The sequence below is a fragment of the Pipra filicauda genome, unplaced genomic scaffold, assembly GCF_003945595.2.
Source record: "Pipra filicauda isolate LSUMZ 115617 unplaced genomic scaffold, ASM394559v2 scaffold107_size2268652_pilon, whole genome shotgun sequence".
NCBI lineage: Eukaryota > Metazoa > Chordata > Aves > Passeriformes > Pipridae > Pipra > Pipra filicauda.
This window is the reverse complement of record NW_024103518.1, coordinates 298545-315071: the sequence shown is the minus strand read 5'-3', so window position 1 is coordinate 315071 and position 16527 is coordinate 298545. Positions and strand designations below refer to the sequence as shown.

At 41.0% G+C, this 16527-nt stretch overlaps 1 protein-coding gene across 14 annotated transcripts in view; it reads right to left on the bottom strand.

Annotated features, from left to right (window-relative positions):
• Positions 1–16527, bottom strand: part of SEMA4D (semaphorin 4D) — a 96639-nt gene that overhangs the window by 65545 nt on the left and 14567 nt on the right. For 10 of the 14 annotated variants that reach the window (XM_027742638.2, XM_027742639.2, XM_027742641.2 and 7 more), the window contains one exon: positions 9682–9763. The exons of 3 other annotated variants lie outside the window; for them this stretch is intronic. The gene's annotated coding sequence lies outside the window, so the exon portion shown is untranslated. Of the gene's footprint in view, positions 1–9681; positions 9764–15849; positions 15964–16527 lie in introns of all 14 variants that reach the window. One more of the 14 variants, XM_027742633.2, reaches the window with a different exon arrangement.

The window sequence follows — 16527 nt, the reverse complement described above, 5'->3', positions numbered from 1 at the left end:
TTAAGTCCGACAGCACACCACTTAGCCACTGTCATTAGCTAGATAAGACAGTGCAAAATAGCTCCCTGGGAAGGACAGTTTACTCTCCTTGCCTCCTCCCAGATTGCCATATTTAGTGCTCCTTTGCAACTTTTCAAATGTATGAATAAAATACAACATTTTGACACTTGAGTATGAGACAAGCATCGCAAAAAAAAAAAAAAAAAAATCAGATGGCAGTTCTTCTTCAATTAAAAAAAAAATCTGATATAAAAAGTTGCAAAACACTTACCAGAAAGAAAAGGTAAGGAGAAAGTTCCTTGCATAAAGGAACGAAAGAGAGATTTTGAACTGCTGGTGGTGTTCCATGACTACATAACAACACATTTAAAAACAAAAATCGATTCACACTCATATCAACACTGTTTCTAAACTGTGATTATTATCAACTGCACCAACTACTACAAACAGCAATCGCAGCTGGCACAACGTGAGGACCAACTCCAAAGAGCAAAATAAACAGTTTCATCCCAGTTTTCCTAAAAGCAGCAAAATAGATGAAAGAACATCCAAAGCTTCAGAAACTAGTAAGGAAAGAACCCCAGAACAAAATGTATTAACAGGTCGAGACAAGTAAAGGGCCTCTAATGGTAGTGATTTATTCTATCACAGCCTGTTAGTGTCAGGTTATGTAATGAGCCCACATGATTTAGGAATTCACGTAGGGAGAAAATGTTTTTCAATTAGCAATATGGATTTGGGTTGGCTGATGTCAAGTGCCTGTAAGTGATAATCTCCTGGAAATGACAGATGAAGACTTTAAACAACGGCTTAAAATTCATTACTTTTTTTTGACCGCAAGTTTATGAAGGTATGCCTTAATGCTATCTTCAAAATCAACTAAAAGAACCTGGAAAAGTAGATGTAGGCTGTAATTCTCCCAAGCACAGCATATCTCCTACTTTCAAACCTCTCCACTTCTAAATTAGGGTACAGATGAAACGATGTATGAAGCCAAAGCACAGAGGTAGGTAACCCAAGAGCTATGAATCAGAAGGGGAGAAGACTGTAAGCAATAAAAGAGACTCACAAAGATCAATTATTACATGGCAGGCATTTACAGAAGGGAAGATATGGATGGAAAAAAACATGCAGCTAACAAAGCCAAAGCTGTCACGGAAAATCTGTTTGCCCTCCTGCATAACAGAGGCTGCTAAACCCCTCCACAAGTCAGCTGAAGTGAAAAATCTGCTCTTAAAAAAGCAGACAGTCCCCACAGCCTCCTGCAGAGGTAGAGCACATTACCAGTTTTCTGTTACATAAATGTGCTTTATTACTGCCCTGAAATATCTGCCTTCAGCTTCCAAACATCGAGGTGCTACGTACATTACTCTAAGGAGTCAGCTCTGTTTTTCCTCCCCATCATCTGTATACATTCATTTATGCCCATTACCTTTTCTTTGCTAAGTCACACAGGTAGTGCTTCGTGAATTTATCCCACTGTAAACATTTTCTAGCACTTATCAACTCAGGTAATATCCTGTACTCCTTCACAGGCAAACAAGATAGTGGAAGAAGGTCAAACCATGCTTTTGTGAACCTTGCTAAACTGATATGCATTACAAGCACCACAGATTAAAAACATACATGGAATCAGCTCATAATGGCTAAGACATAACAATAAAACTCCCAAACTTTCAAACTCATCCTTGGGAGTGGCTTTTAGAACTGGGTTTTTGAGACGATCAGACAGTGTCTTTCCAAAACCTCATGTTTTCAGAGGAACCAGGTTTAGAGCCAAAAGTCATGACTGAGACCATCAGCCTCTGGGGGTTGTCAGGGAGTCCTCTGGTGTCCAGTCAATTTTGGTAGCTCTGGAGTTACTGAAAGGAGAAGCCTCCAGCAGGCATTTATAGTCTCCAGAATCTTCTAAGACACAGATACTCTTGTTATACACATGGGGGATAGGTAAAACAGTTTCTTGAGGTTTTGTTTTGGCTTTGGGTTGGTTTTTTTGGTTGTTTTTTTTTTTAAATCAGCTATTATTTTGGTACACAAAAATATTTCCTTAAGTTATGCAACTTCAGCCAGTTTAGCACAGGAAAGGTACTCTCAAGGTTAAGAAGCCTTAACACACTTATGCATTCCTTTTTGAGTGAAGGTACACCACTTCACGTGGATAAAGAAGCTATGTCAGGTAGAAATCCTTCTGACTAAGTAAGGACAAGAGATAAACTACTGAGACAGTTACAACACATTTTTCTTATGACACAACTTTGACCATACCATGGACACACTTCTCTTCAATCTGAGTCCAATTCTCATACTGCTAGAAGACACACAAAATCACCTTCATCCTCTTATTCCCACCAGCTAAAATGTACATAAAAGTTTGCAAAAGAAAGGGTACAAATGGGATTACAGAAACCAAATTAAACATTTTGACTTTTCATCCTCTACAAGCCAATCCTCTTGCCTTCATCACTCAGCAGAAATCACTCAGATCAATTACCATCTGCACTTATGTTCTTCAAGCAACTAAGAAACCCAGTGTCTTCCCCTCAACCCATCTTAGACATTTCATGGATGAGAGCAAAGCAAACTTTCGGGGTGGGTACAAAGAGGCTGCCCAGGTGCAACACCAGAGAGGTCAGAGTTCCCTCACACCACCATGCCCCTTGAAACAGCTTTGCCTCCCCCCATCCTGCAGCCTGTCTGGCCACGGCTGCATCCAGCTCCTGTCCTCCCAGACATGAGTCCCCTGTTCACGACAGGGAGGAAAACAGAGTGGGGACAGCAAGGGAAGAGAAAGAGCACTGTGTTTTCCACGAGCTGGCTTTCTGATTTGGGGGCCCATTTTTGTTTAGAATTTGACTGACTTAAGTAAGTTCAATAAGTTCTCAGTTCAATATTCCAGTGCATGAGGAAAGCAGCAGCCACAGGGATTTAACACAGCGACTACTATGTCTGCTCCAGGAAGCTCCTCAACAAAACATGCAAAAATACTTAAAAGAATTATATCTACAGAACTGAGAGGACTTCAGAAAAAAAGCTCATGAACGCCAAAATGGTAAAAGAAAAAAAAATCCAATCCAACACTGCACTTGAAGTGAGCCCTGAAAATTGCAGAAACTTGATGGCCTGGTGGCGTGGGTTAGCATTCGGACAAAACACATCAGTTTGGGCAAAGAATATTCCCACATTACACACTAGACAACCTTATTAACAGCATTGCTACCCAAAAGTGAGAGAGCCCAGCCCTCACAACAGGACCTGTACCAAATACAAATCCTCTAGGAAGACATCCTACTCATTAAACCTGCTTTTTTTATGCCGCTTTTGATGAATCCAACTTCTACAGACACAAAGCAGCAACTCACAGCTCTTCACCAACATCACACAGGACACAGGCCACTAAAGCTGTTGTGGAGGACACGGCCCCACCTTCCCTGCACCAGAGTTTTGTTTGCTCTCTCCCTTGCCAGTGCTGGATCGGACCCAGCCTGGACCCACATGCTCACAAACCACCATTTCAGCCGTGTGCCATGCAGGCCAAACCCTGCCACACAGCACTGTTCCCCCAAAAACCACCCAGAGGGCGAAGGATGGAGGACAAGCTTCCCAGAGGCTCAGAGCCTGCTCCCTCTGGCAGGCACTGGGACCGTGCTATGCCAGACTCCCCACGATTACAGAAAAGGGGGACAAAATGTTAGCATCAAGATGTTAAAAAAAGAAGTCACGGTTAAACACCAGAATGTTAAATAAATCCATGCTTTAATTAACAAAGAAAACTAAGACTACGCTCTTAATGTCCTTCAGGTGGCACAAACTTCAAGAGCCAGCCACCACAGCAGCAACCGTCCCTCCTTAATGCATGCCTGGTTGTGTTTCTGTTTGGTGAAAAGTTTGGGTCAAAGCCCTCCTAGATTCTTACATCATCTCACATCCCAGTCAGCCTTTGGCTGCCTCAGAGGACTCTGGTCACACCAAGCCACCAGCTGGTGGCCAACACTGCTGCCACAGCCAGGGAGTCCCGAAGCAACAGACACTGAGATACCTCGCAAAAGAAGGAAGGAGGTCTACAGCTATCACTTGCCATTAATAATTTAAGGAACAATATCAGACAGTTATTTTTTAAAAGGGCTCTGTTCAGTGTTAAACCACACAACTGATTTATCGGACCCCTAAAAAGCATCTTATCCATGCTGAATACATTAACTGATCAGTTTTTCACATTAAGGGTCAGCTCTCTTTTCCTACAGCACACAAAACCAGCTTTTATTAGTTCACATTTTATACTTTGGAACCCTTGCCCAGGTTTTTCACCTAGAATCTGACTGTCAAATGATTTGTATTGTAACTAGAATTAAAAAAACCAAACCAACAAAAAAAACCCACAAAAATAAAACAAAAACCCCCCCAAGCAAACAACACTAACCCCCCCCAATTTTTACCCATTTCTAGCTTTGAAGAAATCCTGCTGATACTCACTTTTCTGACCCACGAACACAAAACAGCACTGTAGCCCTTGTAAAAGAAGGAGATAAATTCCCTATGTCCAAACCCTGTTCCACAGACAAATGTGTTATTTGAAACAAAACCAGTCTAAACAATACAGCAAATTAGGAGTTCAAAGCGCTAGATAAACATACTCAGCATGATTAAGAACATTTTATCCTCCAGGAACTCTTCAACTCTTCACTGAAGACTTATCATGCGTATAGCAACCATTCTTCCAGGAAGATGATTTAAAAGAAGCTGCACACCATACTGTCCCTATGATGCAAGTTTTGAAACAGAAAGATATCTGCGTACTTAAAAATTAAAACATTAAATCAAGGAGTAAATTAAGACCCCTGTCATTAAACAGCTCTGTTTTCCAACACACTTTTTTTCAGAATTTTTCCACCGTCCAAAAGCAAGCAGTACTCCCAAAAAAGATTACCCACATGCTATGCTTATGTACTATGTGACACTATGAAAAGTGTTTCAATCTACAGAAAGTGGACAGTTTTCAAATTAAACAAAAACTTCTTACCTAATAAGTAGCCTGGCATTAAGCCAACTGGACCAACAAACTCCAATGCAACTGCCACATATGGGTGAGCTAAAGCAAAACAGTTTTGTAGCAAACCACCGCCTACTGCCTGCAAAGTCATTACTGAATGACTATTCCATATTAAAATCAGCAACTTGCTGAACATAATTAAAAAATATAGGTTGGAAGCACCATATTAAATCTTAGGGAAACTACTTAAGCAGCAGAATGCAAGCCATGAAAAAGCACCAACAACTGACAATAACAAAAATGCAGAAAACAACCCCCAATCCATCAGCAATCAATCTCAGTGAGCTGGTCAGCGGTTGCAAAGTGTACCCAAAAGCCTACAGGCCAGATTACACCACCTCTGATTTCTTTAGGGAGAGCCCTCCCTCTACACTGAAAGTCTGGGCTTAACCCAAGACATCCCACAGAACGAAATGCCACCTCTATTGAGAGTAAACAAGATGGTGAAAATCTGTGCCTGCACAAACAGGATCAACTGCTAACCTGAAACTAAAATCAGAGAGAAAACAAAAATATACAGCTTGCTCTAAGAAACTGCCATCAGGGTGACGGATGCTGTTATTAAACCAAGCCATAGCACAAGTCAGGGAGCAGAGACCACTGAAATGTGAGGCGAAGATGTTGGCATCAAAAGGAAAAGGACATTGCACAACAGGTCTCTGACACCCCATCCTCTGCAGTCCCATTCTAAAACGTGGGGGGAGAACAGATAACCTGACAACTCATCATCACAGAGATTGTAATCTCTTGCTTCAGGGAGAGGCGTGGAATTAAAATAATTCCCTCCTTTGGTGGCTGCCAAGGAACATGACCTACAATTCCACACTAGATAATAAGTGAAAGAAAGCCTGCATTTATGAAATATTTTTATCAGCTGGAAGAAACTGTCGCTTCGGTCAAGTCAGATTCACCCCTAATTTGTTGATGCCCATTTTCATGCTCCAGCTCACCACAGCACAGATCACACCACGGTTTCACCGACACTCCTCTTGCTGGCAAAACCAGCTGAAGCAGCTCTTGGCCCCACAGCAATGCTGCTTTGTCCCTGGTGGGGCCACACCGCCAGCAAGCAGCACTGATGTGGTGCAGCATCAGGCCTCTAAGCACTGCCACTGCTGAAGAGGCTGCATGGGAGCAAGGAGAAGGAGTGGGAGTTGGCAGAAGTGTCTTAGGCTGGCTTTTCTGGCACACACAGAGGCAGTGATAAACCCACACGGAGAGGCACAAGCTTCCATGAACGCCGTGACCACCTGAAACACGTAGAACACCCCTAATGCTGCTGCATTTGAGTTAATCTTAATGAGCAGGCGGTGACATCGGATATTTGCATATGTATTCACAATAGGAGTTTTATTGTGCAATTCTCGAGCTACATTCAAACAATAAATATAATCACAGAGGAGAGAGAGGCAGCTCTGGTTTTGCCCATAGTAATGATGAACCGACAGACAAGCATATGTGGGGAACAACCACACTGTCCTGCCAGTAAGGGCTTGTATTCACATTTCACATGCCTCAAGTCACGCTGACACCTCTTTTAGTCAGGAGGAGGACAGCATGGACACCATGACACACCCAGTGACACGGAGTGACCATGTGCCCAGGCCATCACACCACTTTACACTCTCCCTACCCTGGTAGCACCGCTGTACCACCACAGCTAACCCCAGGTTGGCTCCTCCCTAGGTCTTTTTCGTAAAGTTGTAGCACCTGTGTGCCCCAAAAGCCACTGAGATACACCGGTAGCTGAAAGCTCTGGGTCCTTTGTAACACGACAGCCAGCCCACTCCAAGTTGCAGGGCATTCCTATACATCCCAACACACTGAGGGGTAAAGACTACACCAAGTTCAGCCTGGCCTTTCTGCCTGTGGTACATTACAGATATCAACTATTGATACAGCAATCCCACTGTAAAAACCTGCAGCACCTTTTCCCATGGGTTTTCATGCATGTCTAACTAGTATGCATAAATAGTTACCCCAAGGGAAAGGGCCAACTTCTTGCTGTAGTTAAGGTAAAATGTCCGAGGTATTGCTGGTAGTTGAGAAACCATCACCATACTTGAGTACTCTTTGTAAACAAAATAAGCCTCTTTTTGTAGACTGTACACTTCTCAGGAAGATGAAAGACAAACAGGTCACAAAGGAGTTTTAAATACCTGCTTTGGAGACAACTTCAGTACAATGCAGAGGCTTAAAAAAAAAAACAACCAAACAAAAAACATGTTCCTTATTTACAAAGTACTATGAGATCTTAGGAGCTCCTACACCTTTACCTCAGTATGTAATTAGGATTCTCTCAGTCACATGTGCACAGGACTATAGATTTCCTTCCCTTCCCCCCCAGTTCCTACCAAAATCAAGTTTCAAGTTTGTGGACCAGATCCAAGGAGTTGGTTTCTATGCATTCCTGAGGGAGAAAGGGCTATAGAAAAGCCTTTTATTTCTGCATGTATTTCCCAGAAGGCCTAACTAATGCAAAAGGAAATGTATCAGGCTTCTTCAATGGGGGGAGGGCAGGAGGGGATTAACATGTTTCACGGGCAGAGTGTGTGCAAGTGGGGAGGGGTGAGCACTTCAGCCTGAGCAATTAAATGCAACTCTTTTGTAAACCTTACTGTAGGATATCTGAAATACCCTTTTCAACAGAAAAACCTACTCGAGTAAACGCCAAAGTAAATTGCACCAAAAAAAACAGGCTGTATGTCACAAAAAGCTACTGTGAAGGGGCACACTTGAGATGCATATGTACATCTCTTGAGAATCACCACTGAAGCACATCAGCATCGTGAAGTTAAGGGTATAAATACAGGAGGGCACGTTTCCATTGCAAGTCAGTGTCATCTGCATGAGCAGTTTCACGCAACTGCTTGCAATGGTTTCCTCCTCCTAAACTGATTTTATACATATTTCTCTACAAAGCTTTTCAAGAACTTACCAGGGTTAGTCCCAGGTTCAGAAAGACTTAATGGTAAGATTAAAAAAAAAAAAAAAAAAAGAAAAAGGCAAGCAGAAACAGAGCAACTGTTCCCTGTACTAAAATAAATAATACAGAAAAACTGAATTAGGACTCTGGCTGCTGAGTCTATTCCACTGCCAAAGTGTACCTGTAGGCAATGCACCAAGCAGCTTTTGCCCCTCCTTGTATCTCTGGGGACCCAAATCCTGACTCCAACTATCACAGACACTGTCAAGCAGAGCACGCTGCCCGAGCCTCTCCTGTTCCCCCGGGGGAATGGTTGTTTTTTTTATTTAAAACACTCCCCTTCCTTCTGCTAGCAAAAGCAGGACTTTAAGCAGACATAGGCTGAGTTTGCTGAAGGTACATGTTACTTTTATTTTCACGAGGAGGAGAGGCAGCAGACCACACAGCTCAAGTTAACAGTTAACATACACTTACCAACATACAACTACTTGAACAAGGAGAGTAGTTTTACTGCACTTGCTGGTTCAAAAATTCCTACCTGTACTTAAAAACTGTTTTCATGTATAATATAACATGCAACTATTATAGCTGTCTCTTCACACTAAGTAAAAACAAATTCATTCCCAGAGTTAATCAACATTAATATTAGTTACAGTGTAAATAGCCTAGTATATTTAACTAGTACATTCAATAGCATAACCACTCATCTTCCTCTCCAACCCTCTCACAGAAAAGTAACAGCAGCAAAATTATTTATTTACTTAAAATCAAATAATCAGGTTGATTGTTCTAGGATCGTGCTTTTAGGTGGTGGATTACTTAGCATTGTAATTAAAACATTTAGCAAGTCAACTGAAAAAAAACCTAGCAAGATTTATTACTGATTTTGCTCAGTCATTTTTCCTATAATCTCATTTTACAGTATTTGAAGACTTTCGCTTTTTCAAAACTATATTCTGGAATTTAAACACTAGAAATTACAGACATTTATACACCTCTTTGTACACAGACATCATTTCTAACAGTAACCCATTTACTTAGGGGGAAAAAAACTCCAATATGGAAGCAACCTGAAGAGTTAATCATGTTTACAGGAGAAGGTGATATGGAATAGCATGGTCGTTTGTTTATTAAGGTACTGAAAAGATCCAGCAGCCAGAAACTAATGATCAACAATAAAAAGCGCAGACTCTCACAGGGGAGAGTAATTAAAGACTGGAAATAAGATGACATGGGGGATTTGCAATCATTAGAAACAAAATGAGGAGAGATCCGTTTTCTGCATGGGGAACATGAGAGCAGTGGGCAAGGCTTGGCACAGGATTTCACAGTCATTCCAGAGGTCTGTGTTACTCCGGGGTTAAGGTAATTTGCTGTTCTTCAGGGAAGCACTGGGTTACTTTTTTCTTCAGGTTATCTTTTCACCTCAGACGAGCTGAAGCTCACCATCCCACCAACCTCTGTCTCAGGCAAGAGACGGGGCACTGAAGGGGCAGGCAGGACATCAGCTCTGTAAGCCTGGGGTGCTACAAGAAAACTGATTTCCCAACCCTGTATCAGGATTCTTCCTAACTTTTACATTTTTTGATAGTTCTACAATGCAGCTCTAGCCACAAAGCTGCAGCAGCAATGAAGGACAGAGCACAGCTGCAGCAGCAGCATGCAAGGCTCTGCAGTGTAACCCCTTCTCAGGGCAGAATCCACTCACCAGCCTCCTGTCACACGTGCTGCTGCCTCAGAAAGAGGGAACCTTCCCATCCCATGCTCAGGAAGACTTCAGGCGCGTACCTCTGAGAGACACAACAAAGATCCAGGCAGCAATCAGTCTTATGGCTGTTTTGAATACATTTCTCCATTATTCCACCCAAAAACAAACTGAAACAAAACACAACCCCCCCAAAAAATACCCACGCCACAGCAAAAATCAACAATTCATCATTACAGCACGGATTTCTTTCGTTATGAATCTGCCCAACCCATTACCAAGTCGGAAGCTAAACCCAAGCATCAGTACATTTGTGGAAACCTAATGTCTCATCATTACAAAGCAAAGCTCTACTCAGTCAACTATCTGAAAATTATTTGGAAAAAACTTTCCTATTTCTCTTTGGCTGCATACACATCTTGGCAAAGTCCCACCTAGATTTTAAAAAAAGTCTCCTTCACAAAGCCATACTCCTTGAAGTCTGCTCTTATTTGCCATGAATCCTTTCAACACAAGTTCTCCATATTAACTCCTTCAACCTTGCACAGCATAATTACACATGTTCTCTCTGCATATTTTTGCATATTTAACTGAGAGATATTTCATGCTAACGCAAAGGAAATGTCTCAGCACACATTTATTTCATATGTTATGGTTACACTGCACTACACCATTTACTTCTCAATTTCTAGATAAACACTAGCATAGTGCAGGTGTACTTCATAAACAGTGATTGCAACAACACATAAAACACAAGATAACTACTCTGACAGAACATCAGCTGAAAGTAATGCAAATGGAACTCCCCAAACTGCACACAGTAATCAAGAGCCTTCGTGAGAAATCCCATTTGAAGAAAAATCTCATTGTAGACCAGGAAAGTGATGACTAAAATCAAACAAATGGGAAGGTAAGTTTCAGCCTCAAGACATTGTGAAATCTGCAAGCATGCCAGACCTCAGAAGGCTTTCCCTTAAAACCTCACATGGGATCTGAAGCTGTCTGGGATGGTCTGGAGCAAAAGAAAAGCGGCAGTATGTGATGTTCTGCCTGCGTTAGTAGCAATGTGTTTGGAGGAAGTCTCTGGTCCAAATTATCATTCGACCAAGGCATTTGTGCTCCCACTGTTACTACTCTGATGTAGCCACACGGGCTGAAGGGTTATTGAAAATATACTATTAAAACTGGATATTATCTGCCAAACTGAAGTCAAAAGCAAGTGCCAGCTCAACTAAGGATATTTCCTGCCTCACCAATCCTTCTCTTAATGAGACTACAATTCTCAAGCAGAGCAGGACCACTGATCTAATGCCTGGTGTGGAAGTGCTACTCTTGATGGACTTAAACATACTCCCCCCTCTCCATGAGCCTTGTATGTCTCAAGCCTCTGAAGGCATGGGTTGTCCCTTCAGGAAGCAATGAATCTCCACCACCTAGAAAGGTGGACAAAATATAATCAGTCGGCAGGCACTGAGCTCAAGCAGCCTCCCTTCTCCATTCTTGACTACTTCCTAAAATATTTCATCTGCTTCTGTCACCTACAAATCCAAATCAAGAAGGCAGGTCCTATAATAAGACCAGTGAATACTCCTGAGCTTGTAACTAGTAGCTTCTCAAACCAAAGAAACAGGTATAACTTGTTTTTACTTCCCCAAGTTCCTCATGCATCCTCAGAATAACATCTGAACTTCAAGTAAACAGGGCCCTTCAGGATTCTGACCTTCACTAGATTTCCAGACAAGAAAATTTGTATTTACATGATTAATAATGTAATTACTATAATTACTTATAATAATATATTAGTATATATGTGTTAGGTACTATAATATATATTAATACAGAGATATAATTACTTATATGTATTAAAATCTTTAGAAAGGCACAGACTTCTTTCATTGACTGATGCCTTTAAAGTTTAAAGCAACATTTAATATAACAGGAGAAAATGTAAGAGGCATAAAATTGGGTTATGCACTCACTTTACTTTAGTCTTTCACGCAAATTTGAGCACTTTACTCTGTTGAGCTTTTCGAAAATTTTCCTCCCAGTTGTAAAATTCAAACTGCAGATTCATGTTTTCCACGTAACCTAATTTCATGGTCACGAGGCTCTGGAATTCTGCTCTACACACCCCCAGTCTGGTCCTTGGTTGGGCTGTAGAAGCAGCCGGACTAACCCCGACCATTTGTGATTCCTTCAAAAGAGATCATTACTTTCACAGCAGTTTCTGTGGACCTCATTTTACACTGATGAAGGCAAACTGCAAGCAGCAACAACCAGAACAACAGCAGCTACTTTGTTCGTGCAATAAAACCATGTGAAACTGCCAGCATCATTCTGAGTTGCTGAAATTGCCAAGTTTTACTGCACTGTGTTAAACAGCTGGGCTACAAAGAAAAGTCACAAAACTGATTGTTGGTATTTCCCTCTTCCATTCACCCTTCCTCACAGCAGATGCCAACCACTCAGTTAGCCACATTTCATTAAAAGAAAAACATGCAGTCATCTGATGCAAATATGGTAACCAGAAACCTCTCACTGTTTTAACCATTTAGTTCTTGACAGAGCGAGGAAGGAAACTTGAACACTGTCCACTTCAAGCCTGCAACCACACTTCTCCAACTGACATTTACAGCACGACTTTTGCCACTAAAAAGCACTATTTCTCAGTACACAAATAAAAGCTGCATTATTAAAAAAATTACTCGGAAAATCCAAGGTTACTCAAGACACCAGTCATATGGCATCTGATTAGCTTAATTAAAAAAAAAAAAAAAAAAAAAAGAAGAAAGAAAAAAATTAAAAAAAGGGAAAGGAAAAGGAAAAAGCTACGTACCCAGACAGAAAATGGGGAGAGCAAAATACCAACGACAGCTACTCCAGATCAGAAGTATCATCTGTACGCTCCCCAAGCAAAGTTACACTGTGCCAGGTTTCAGCCATTCCGGAGAAAAGCACACATCTCCCAGGACAGATGTGACCATCCTCTCAAATCACTCCAGCTGAGTGCAGAGAAAAGCCACATGCACCCATGAAAACAAACCTCATCTCCCAGCAGCCCCGAAAGCCAAACCAAAACCAAGAAAAGCCTGCTGTGATTTAGGTAAACTGTTTCTGAAGGACCTTCCCCCACCAGGCCAAACTCTGCTCCCCTGCCTGCACCCGTCCTGGGCTCACTGCACTGATCCATGGAAACCATCTCATCAGCCACAACACTTGTCAGGGAAGGCTCCCTTCCCAACAAAGATGGACTTCCTCAAGAGAAGATATCTCAAGGTACCCAATTCTTTGTGTGTGCTGTAATAGATTAGTAGTAGTAAAGTAATTTACTCATCAAATTAGTAGTAGTAATAGTTGCAGTAATTTACTCTTTTAATAGTATTGCATGTTGTATTCATATATATATATTTGTAATCAAGGTTCTGTTAAGGCCAGTGGACTGTAAGTTACAGAATGGGTAATTAATCTGTCAGTACTATAAACTGATAGTCCTGCAGTTTCTAAGCTGACAAAACAAGTTGTTATGCCTTACTGAATAAATTGTCTAAAAGTGTACACTTAAAGTAACGAAGGGAAGGACAAGGATCAAAGGGTCAAGAACGAAGTATCCAAGGTGGACATCTGGCAGAGACTCACACAGTAGGCCTCAAGGACAAAAAATTACCTAGGACTATGGATAGGGAAGTACCTGGCAACTGAAAGCGAGCCTGCAAAAGAACCAACCAGAACCAGACCTGCGAACTCGGATCCAACAGAAGGATATCAAGTGACTATGGGAAGGGAACTGACAATAGTATAAAAAAATACTGCTTTTGCCCACTGCTTTGCTGGCCGTGTGTGGAGCAGGGGTCTCCCCGGCAGCCCAGTGCACTGTTTTGCTTATCTGCAATTTATATAAATCTTTAATAAATTTTGCTGCTATATTTTAGCCTAAGTTTCATTTACTTATAACAGTGCCATGGTCTCACTGACTGTAAAAACCTTCCTCATCTTGTACCTCACATCAGCTTTTATTTAGTCTATCTGCTGATTTCCCTAGAAAGAAATATATATATATACGCTTCTTTTTGTAGTAGGAGGGAAAAAGCAATTTCAAGACATCAAGCCTCAGACACCACTGCATGCCCAACCATGACTAAACAACCCAGTAACAAAGGTTTGCTTCTCAGAATCTGCATTTTTGTCAGTGTTTGTCAAAGTTGACAGCTTTGTTTTTCCTTCCCTGACCAAATTCAACATAAAAATCTTATTAAGAATTAACAAGTTCACTCGGACCTCGACTGAAGTAATGAAACTTTCCAACACAGTAAAATAAAGAAATCTGTTAAATGAACACAAGGTAAATTTCTTCTTAAATTCTTAGCTTCTCAAAATACTCCCAGATTCCCCTCCCCTTTTGTTTTCTCTGTTTCTTAATAGACAAAGCATCAATGCCATCAAAATTTAACAGCATCCTTTCAGTATTTAATAGATGCTTGTTATTAAGATAGCATAGAACATTATTCTGATGTCTTCTAAAAGGTAGATTTTAGTCTTGGTTTGTCTTTTGGTTTGCACATATTTGCTAAACAACACCCTATTGATTTTGGATTTGCTTCGAGTGAGTTCTGTTCATTTATTCAAGTGAGCTTTTGTGATGCTCATAACCCAGGCACAGTTAAATTTTAAAAGCACAAACCCAGAACTAGTTATGTAATACATACCACAAGTTTTAATAAAAAGCAAAAGCACTGGCAAGATTTAAAAGCAATAACCAGAAAATCCATTCTAGAAGACAACTGAAATCTGGCCCTGTCACCCCAGCCCCCATTTATTCATCTAACGTCAGCATGCCTTTGGGTAAAAAATACTGATATTCAACTGCCACTTACTTTTATAAACACATATTATTCTCTATACATTATTACAAATCACTTCAAAGCCTGATGACTTCAAAATAGATCTCAAGATTCAAACTGCAGGTTTGCACACTCACAGAGCAAACAAAGCAGCCAACCCCCGTTCAGCTACAATTTACACAATACACACGACATTTTTTTGTGAATTCTTTACATTTAAGCTGTATGGCAACAGAAAACATACAGTACCTATATACAGCGTACCAACAAAATAAAAAAAGACAGTCCCCAGTAAGTCAACATGAAAACAACACCGAGGCACTTACTCAGGCATTGCTGTCTGTGGGAAACTGCACCTACGTGTGCATGTTTGTGTAGTCTCTGTGTTGACCAAGGCTTTCAGAGAGATGATGAAAACCGGTCAGAGAAAGAGATCCCTCTCCAATGTACATATAAACACAAGATCATTTACAAATTAATCTCCACTTAGGTAGTATGACTCATAGTCAGTTTAAGACATCTCAATCTGCTGAGTAATTCAAACAGCTTCACTGTTAGTTATGATGTAATGAAACTGGTCAGTCAGCAGGGACAACACTATGTAAACCTCTCTCATTTGGAGTCTAGATTACAGAATTTTACAATTTAAGACAATTTTTTCCATTGCCACTAAATTATTCCCTATTGTGACAACTCATTTTCTAGATGAAGAATCTTTAAATGAGCTTTCAATTTACTCCCCCTAACAAAATATCTAAAAAATTAATTTATTACCTGCAACTCAAGCTGCATGGCTGTTCTCAGAGCTCTATTACAAGAACCGCAGCAAAAGGTTGCCTTGAGCACTTGGCAATGGCCTGAATTTTGTCATCAAGTAATGAGTCTGCCACAAAAACAATGACCACATGGTAGCAGCCTGCTGCATATAAATCCCTTTGCTGCTTAAAACTAGATTTTGGATCAATATTAAAACGTAACCAAAACAAACCCCCTAATACTATCTGGGAAGAGTATCAGGAATAAAAAGCATCTGTGTTGCTCTCACTAACAGGATGCAAATTAGCACTAGGTTGTTTCACATTCAAGCAAGTGCAAAAACAAGACTATGAAACAGAGAACACTTAGCTCTGCACACAGTCAGCCCACAAGCGCTAAATGCTTCACCCTGTGAATGGGGAAAGCTTTCTAAAGAGAGATTAATACTGAGAAGCAGCAAAAGAAATGCTGCATGCTTTGGGAGTGGGTCCCCTCCCTCTCCAGCCCTGCCTACCCTTTCCTCCCATAGGGTTTCAGTTCTTGGTTAACATCTCTCTGTCTGAAAATAATTGCCTACCTCCTAAAGGCATCCTGGACAGTAACACTCCTTAATCAGCAGGAGGACAGCTGAGCGATGTGAGGCATTTCCACCTTCTCCCTGGAGTAATCACACCATCTCCAGCAGGCACTACTGCAAGATCAAGAACTAAAATGACTTTAAATGTGGTGCTCTCCCATAATGAGAGCCATATTCCAATAAGGCTGCTCTCCAAAAACCCACTTCTACTACACCAGCTGCCTATTAGGACTTAGCTTATCGATACAGCTACTGCCAAGGATCAATTAGTGCAGCCTGCATACAAACCTCAGGGAAAATACATTTGTAGAAATGAACTCAGCAGGTTTGGTATACCTAGATACATAAACACAAGCAATAATCAGGTGCATTACCTTTAAATTTTTTATCACAGTGTGAACATGGTAACAAGCAGCAGTAGGTTTGCAAGTTCTAATGCCATGGCATAGGAAGGATATCGGTAGAATTAAGCTAGATTTACAAAATGGGGTGAATTCTCTGCACAAATATCTTAGAAAATAAAACTACGTATCTATTTCTCAATAAACTGGAGAGATTGAGAGAAAAAACATGCTCGTGGGCTTTGTTAATACATTTGCAGTGGGTATACCAAGAAGGCAATGTGTGAATCAGAATAATACAAATTTTGGCCTTCACCAGATCAGTAACATGCTGTAG